The sequence below is a fragment of the Lepisosteus platostomus genome, chromosome 5 (assembly GCF_059453375.1).
Source record: "Lepisosteus platostomus isolate fLepPlt1 chromosome 5, fLepPlt1.hap1, whole genome shotgun sequence".
Classification (NCBI taxonomy): domain Eukaryota; kingdom Metazoa; phylum Chordata; class Actinopteri; order Semionotiformes; family Lepisosteidae; genus Lepisosteus; species Lepisosteus platostomus.
In genome coordinates, this window is record NC_142615.1 from 69247134 (window position 1) to 69252995 (window position 5862).

The 5862-nt window shown below is 52.8% G+C and overlaps 1 pseudogene; it reads right to left on the reverse strand.

Moving 5' to 3' along the window:
* Positions 1 to 2359: 2359 nt before the first annotated feature.
* Positions 2360 to 5569, reverse strand: LOC148671958 (uncharacterized; annotated as a pseudogene).
* Between the last annotated feature and the right edge of the window lie 293 nt (positions 5570 to 5862).

Below are 5862 nucleotides of genomic sequence, written 5' to 3' on the forward strand. Positions count from 1 at the left end.
ACTAAAAACCGGGATTCGCACGTTTGCTGCACTTCAGCTGAACAGAGACGACATTTTCAAACCGTCTATATTGGAGGTCTGCATCACCGCTGCTAAAATCGACAATGTCGTAAAAACGTGTTTTCGAGGTTTGCTTCGGTTCAGATGACACCTCAAATACAGTAATACAGTATAAAAATAAGTGACAGGAAATACGCTGTGCTGAAGCTCTGTATGATGACGTGTTCTTGCAGGTTTATTTGAGTTCAGGTAAAGAGAAATGAAAGTTTTATAAACACTTATTTCGGAGGCGTGTTTCACTCCAGGGGAAGTGAGCAGAAACTAAACCAAAGAAATGCAAGAACAGGGCATACAGATGCGTTATGAAAGGGTGTTCTGGATGTGTGACTCACAAAAACGATATAAAAACTGAAAACAGGAGATCTGCAGGTTGTCTGTTAAACCTTGAAGTTTATTAAGTAGTGATCAGCAGTAACTTACTGGTTTGCCCCGGTTCTTGTCTTCCAGTTCAGGACTTGTGCTGGGGAATGAGTGTGGTCTGTGGGCTCTGGCGGGAACAGTCACACTGCGGGGACGGGAGTATCCTGTTCCTGCTCTGATGTTCTCTCCTGGAACCTCCATTAACGTGATCTCAAGAAAAGAGAGAGATTGATTGGCTTTGAGTGCCTTGTGAAATTCTCGGGGCTCGACCCCGTGTTTCGGCTGCGATGCTGTCGAGCGATCATCTGCTGTGAGTTCCCTTGTGGTGTCCCCATGTGACTGCGTGTGCCCGTGTCACTGCTGTGTGTGACAGTGGATTCCTCTCCGTCACCCCTCAGGCGTTCCTGGGTCTCCTCTCCGTGGTGCAGCTGGACTGTAAAGAGTGCGCTGGAGAGGATTGAGCTGCTGCGGTGAAGGAGTGTGAGATGTGCTGAGTGTGAGACTGACGAGCGCAGGCGAGCGGCGGCTCTCGCCTTCCTCCTGAACTTCGGTCTGAAACCTCATGAACGCTCTCGGCAAGGTCAGTCGGTCGGTGTCCTTAAGTGTTTTGTTCGCCTGTTATTCCTCTCGTCGTCCAGGCAGGGGTGTTGAGTTCCGCCCGTCTTCGGCACGTTCAGAGAGACTGACCCTGTGAGCGCACACGGGGGAGAGAGAGAGGAGGAGCAGGCCCCACTTCCAACCTCTCGCTCTTTCACAGCCCCGTACCTGAGGACCAGAGCGCCCGCAGGTGACTGAAGTGTGCTTTTATATACAGGTGAGAGAGAGTGCAGAAGAATCGTCAGAAGTCAACACCGTTCGTTAGAGATGGATGATGTCCAAGGTCACCCAGAAATAGAGCACGACAGGTCACTCAGAGGAAAGGTATTTTTCATTTTTCACCGGCGTAGGGATCTACCAAGTACAGACGCCAGACAAAAAACATTGAAATGCGATTTGAAATTCACACTGACGTGTTGAGAACTGTTCTTGAAGCGGCTGTTCCTTAGAAGCATTTGATCTGTGTTCAGATCTTCTGCTAAGGAGATGTGGTCAGGAAAGGCAGAGACGCCTTCTCTCGTCTGACCGTTGTCTGCAAACCCTGAGGTGTCCTGCGGTCTTTATAATCTATAACCACACTTTCCCCTGTGGACATTAAATCATCTGTCGCAGCAGGATGCCGATTGATTTGAAAGGCAGCTTTATCCCGACAGCCTGAGAGAGAGGCCAACATCAGTCTGGCTGGAGGTCTGGTGAAAGGAAAGCTTTGAATTTAGAGAATGTAAAATGATTTTTGTAGATTTTAAAACTAAGGGATTGAGTAGAACTAAGTTATTATTTTATTTCAGTTGAACTATTAGGAACAGTTATTTTACGAAACCCGAACATTATTCTGTGTTTTGGTTTACTCGAGATTTAACGCAAGATGGAGTTTCCTGCTGGAGTTGTCGGGCGGTGTGGAACGTGTTCAGTGTCCTGCAGGAGTTCTCGGGCGGTGCGGAACGTGTTCAGTGTCCTGCAGGAGTTCTCGGGCGGTGTGGAACGTGTTCAGTGTCCTGAAGTCCAGGCTCTCACTACGGAGCTCGCCAGTTTGACATCTTGAGCGATTTTTCTCTCCTTCGCGATCCTGCGCTCCTCTGGCAGCAGTTTCTCGTTGTTGGCGATCTTGGCGAGGATCTCGGCGTTCTGTTTCATCTTGCGCAGCTCGGCGATGCGGGCCTCCTCTTCCTCGTTGCGGATGAGCAGCTCGATGTAGGCGGCCGTGGACAGAGCTTTCATTATCTGGATTATGTATGTATTAATATCTGGATTTTGATCTGGATATATTTTGATCTGCTAGGGCGCAGTCGTCTTCACAATCTGGATTATCTCAGAAGAAGCGATGTCAGTGTGAAAACAGTTTTCAGTTGGAGGACAGCCTGATCAGCTGCATGATCCTGTCCTCAATCGTCTGGAAGTCCAGTTAGATTTTCTCAAGCATCTCCTTCGTCGACATGAACTTGCCGGAAGCCTTCACAAAGTTGTCCTTGAGTTCTTTGAGTTCTTTGACTGTTTTCATGACCTTGACCACTTCGTACTCCCACATCGTCATCTCGGATACCTGATACCTCACGATCTCGCCGGCGCCGTACTGTCCCGCTGCTTCTCCTCTACCGAAACCTCCCACATCGTCATCTCAGATATGTGAGTGGAGTAGTGGAAGTTACCTGGACAAATCACACAGAATCCAGCGTCATCCATGACGGCGCAGAGATTGGGAAGGAAACATCCTGAATGGCATGAAACCAGACAGTTGTTGCAGTTTATTGAGAGATGCTTGGTGTTCTTCCATTTTGGGACCAGCTCCTCGATCTCCGTCTCGAACTTCTTGTTCTGCTCCATGTTGGCCTGCTCGTTTTCCAGACATGCCCTGATCTTCTTCATTTCGTTCAGCTTCGCCAACCCGGCCTAGATCTGAGGCAGCAGCCTCGCCATCGCCGTCTCCAGCCTCTCGCGCTCCTCCAGGACTTTCTTCGTCAGCGCCAAGTCCTTCCCCTCCGTCTCCTCCAACATTTGGAAAAACCTCTTCAGCTGCTTCATGTTGTTCGTCCAGACAATTTTCTCCAGCTTGTTCTCGTCCTCTTAGTCGTCATTGTCCTGGAGCCCTCCCTGTTGGGATCGGTGTCATGCCTCTCGTTTTGTGTATAAAGGGCGGAGTTGTTAAATTCGAAGTGCGTCGCTTTGCCCTTCCGGTTCTTGCGGCAGGGCAGGCCCGCGGCTTCGATGGCACCCAGGACGGGGATGTCCTTCCCGTCCACAAACGTGACGAGGACGAGGGTGTTCTCGGCGATGTCCTTCCCGAAGATGGAGTCGAAGACGTACTGCTGGATGGAGGTCAGCCGCGCCAGAGACGCCTGGACCACAAAGCACACAGCATCGATGTGGGAGAGAGAGAGTCCCCGCGTGTCTCCGAACCCCGGGGTGTCAATGACCGTGAGGGAGTAGGGGACGACGAATCCCTTCTGGTTGTGGAGCTCATAGGACGTCACGATGGAGGTCTGACTCTCCGCCTGCGAGCGGTTGGTCTCCTCGTGGATCAGCTTGAATCGGAACCGGTCCTCCCACTGCACACCCAGGATGTAATTGATCATCGCGTTGATGAGGGTGGTCTTCCCTGCCCCCGTGGCCCCCAGAAGGATGATGACCTTATTGTTCCCTTCTTCTACTTTCCTGCCGAACGTGAAGCGCTGGAAATGCTGCTCGTCGGTGGGCTCCTGTTCCAGCGACAGCCTGTATAAGGAAGGCTGCCCGCGCTCTATCAAAGTGGAGAAGTTTAGGAAGTGGTCGCTCTGTACTTTACCACCCCTGACTTGACTCTGCTGTCCTTCGGGATTGTTATTGGAGTCTCGGGGCTCGGTGGACTCTTGCCTTCTTTGCCACAGTCGGAATAAACCCGGACGATGTAGGAACTTCCTTCCCCTTAGGTTCTCCAGAGTGCACACCCTCCCTCTGGCTTTGAGCTTCGTCCATGTTTTGCTGTCTTGCTCGTCCGTTGCCCCCTTGAAGACCTCTCTGTATTCAACTTCGTAGGAAGTAACGCTGACTCCCTGTCCCACAGAGGTGGGCATGTCCCAGGTGACCGTCATGGAGTTTGGTCCTGTTGATTTCTGCCGAGGAGCTCCGGGGGGGGCTGAAGGAAGCGTCTTGCAGGAAGGAGTTGCGTCGCTGGTACAGCCGACTCCGGGTTTGCAAACCGCCTGGCAGCCGAATCGATAAGAAGCGTTCAGGTCCAGCCCCGACACGGTGAACTCTGGCTTGTTGTCATCGGTGTCCACTTCCCCCCAAGCTGAGTCACTCGACTTCTGGTACAGAACCCGATACCTCGCGATCTCGCCCGCGCCGTACTTCGGCGGGTGGAACGCCAGCTGGACGGAGTCGTGCAGAGTTGTCAGCACGGCCGGTACCCCCGGCTGGGAAGGCAGCTCCAAGTGCTTGCTGGCCAGAGCCCCCCTTCCGAAGAGGTAAACGGAAGATCCGATGTGGACCTCGTCGTAGATTGACGCCACACAGAACTTCACGTTCGGTCTGCCTTTGTTCTCTCTCTCGAAGTCTAGGAATAGTCTGATGTTCTCCCGCGTCAGGGCTGTGACTTCCCCTGACCTGAACCATTTTCCCCGTCTTCTCTCTGGCTCGAGATCAGGAGCTACCTCTTCCCCCGTCCCTCGTTCGGAGGAGGTCAGATAGATTTCCAAGATGTTTAGGTATTGCTCTCTTTGCTTCAGCGATGTAAACGCAAAGCACACCACGTACTCGTTCGCCGAATCGAGCACGACTTGCTCCAGGTCACTGCTGGAGGGGGCCACGGTGACGTCGCTCATGATCTGCAGGTAAGATCTCAGCACGTTCAGCTCCCGCTCCTTGTCTTCCAGGAACTGCGCGAGCAGGGCGTTTCGGAAGGGGGAGCGCTCTCTCCCGCTCAGGAGGTCGACGAGTCGGCCCTCTTCCTCGCCGCCTCCGCAGATGACCGGCAGCATCCTGGCCAGAGATTATATATATAATCATCCATTTCGTCTAAAATACGCTGCGATCGGCGAACTAACCCGATGCAGGTGTGGGAGAGATGAATAGACCTTGATGGCGTCTTGGAACGTCACCGGATTCTTTTCCAGAGAAAAATCCCCGTAGAAATTGCAGTTGAACTTGTCCGCCTGCTGGTGTTCCTCTTCCGTCATTCTGAGGGACGCTTCGCCTTCGATCGACACACACAGGATCATCTTTATCGCCGCGTGCAGGCTGCCCTGGATGTCCTGCTGCTTCTCCTCTGCGGAAACCTCCCGGTCGAAGACGAAGAAGGCCTGCGCGCCGTACAGCACCGCCGTGACGACGTGCGTGGCCGACCCCTCCTGGAAGACGTTGCTGTGCTGCACGTTTCCGGCTCCTCAGCGGTCTGCTTCTTCGAGGTCTTCTTGTCGTTCAGGTAACTGGCCGAGCCCTTCACCGAGACCAGCCCACAGAGGAAGCTCGCCTCCAGGGAGGCCTCCACGTTCAGAGCGGACGCCTTGTCCTCTATGGAGTCGGACACGATGATCTGGAAATCGGTGTTCGGCTGAGGCCCCACCACTGATGCAGTCATCCAGTGAGAGATTTTGGTTCAACAGGCCCGTTGGGTTATTCACAAGCATTTAATCACTGATCACTGATCGAGGGTGTGATGGGAGCGTCTGAGATTCACATTCCCTGAAGGGCAGACGGGAGATTTGGGCTGCCCGACGCCAGACATAGGAACAGATGACGAGTGACTGCTTGCTGATTCCACGTGGTGAACAGAAGGATTTAATAGCGAGTGATAAGAATGAGGAACTCGGAGCAGTTTCAGTGGGATCGGGCTTCAGTGCAAGCGTCCAGTTCTTCTGGTCCTTTTGTCAC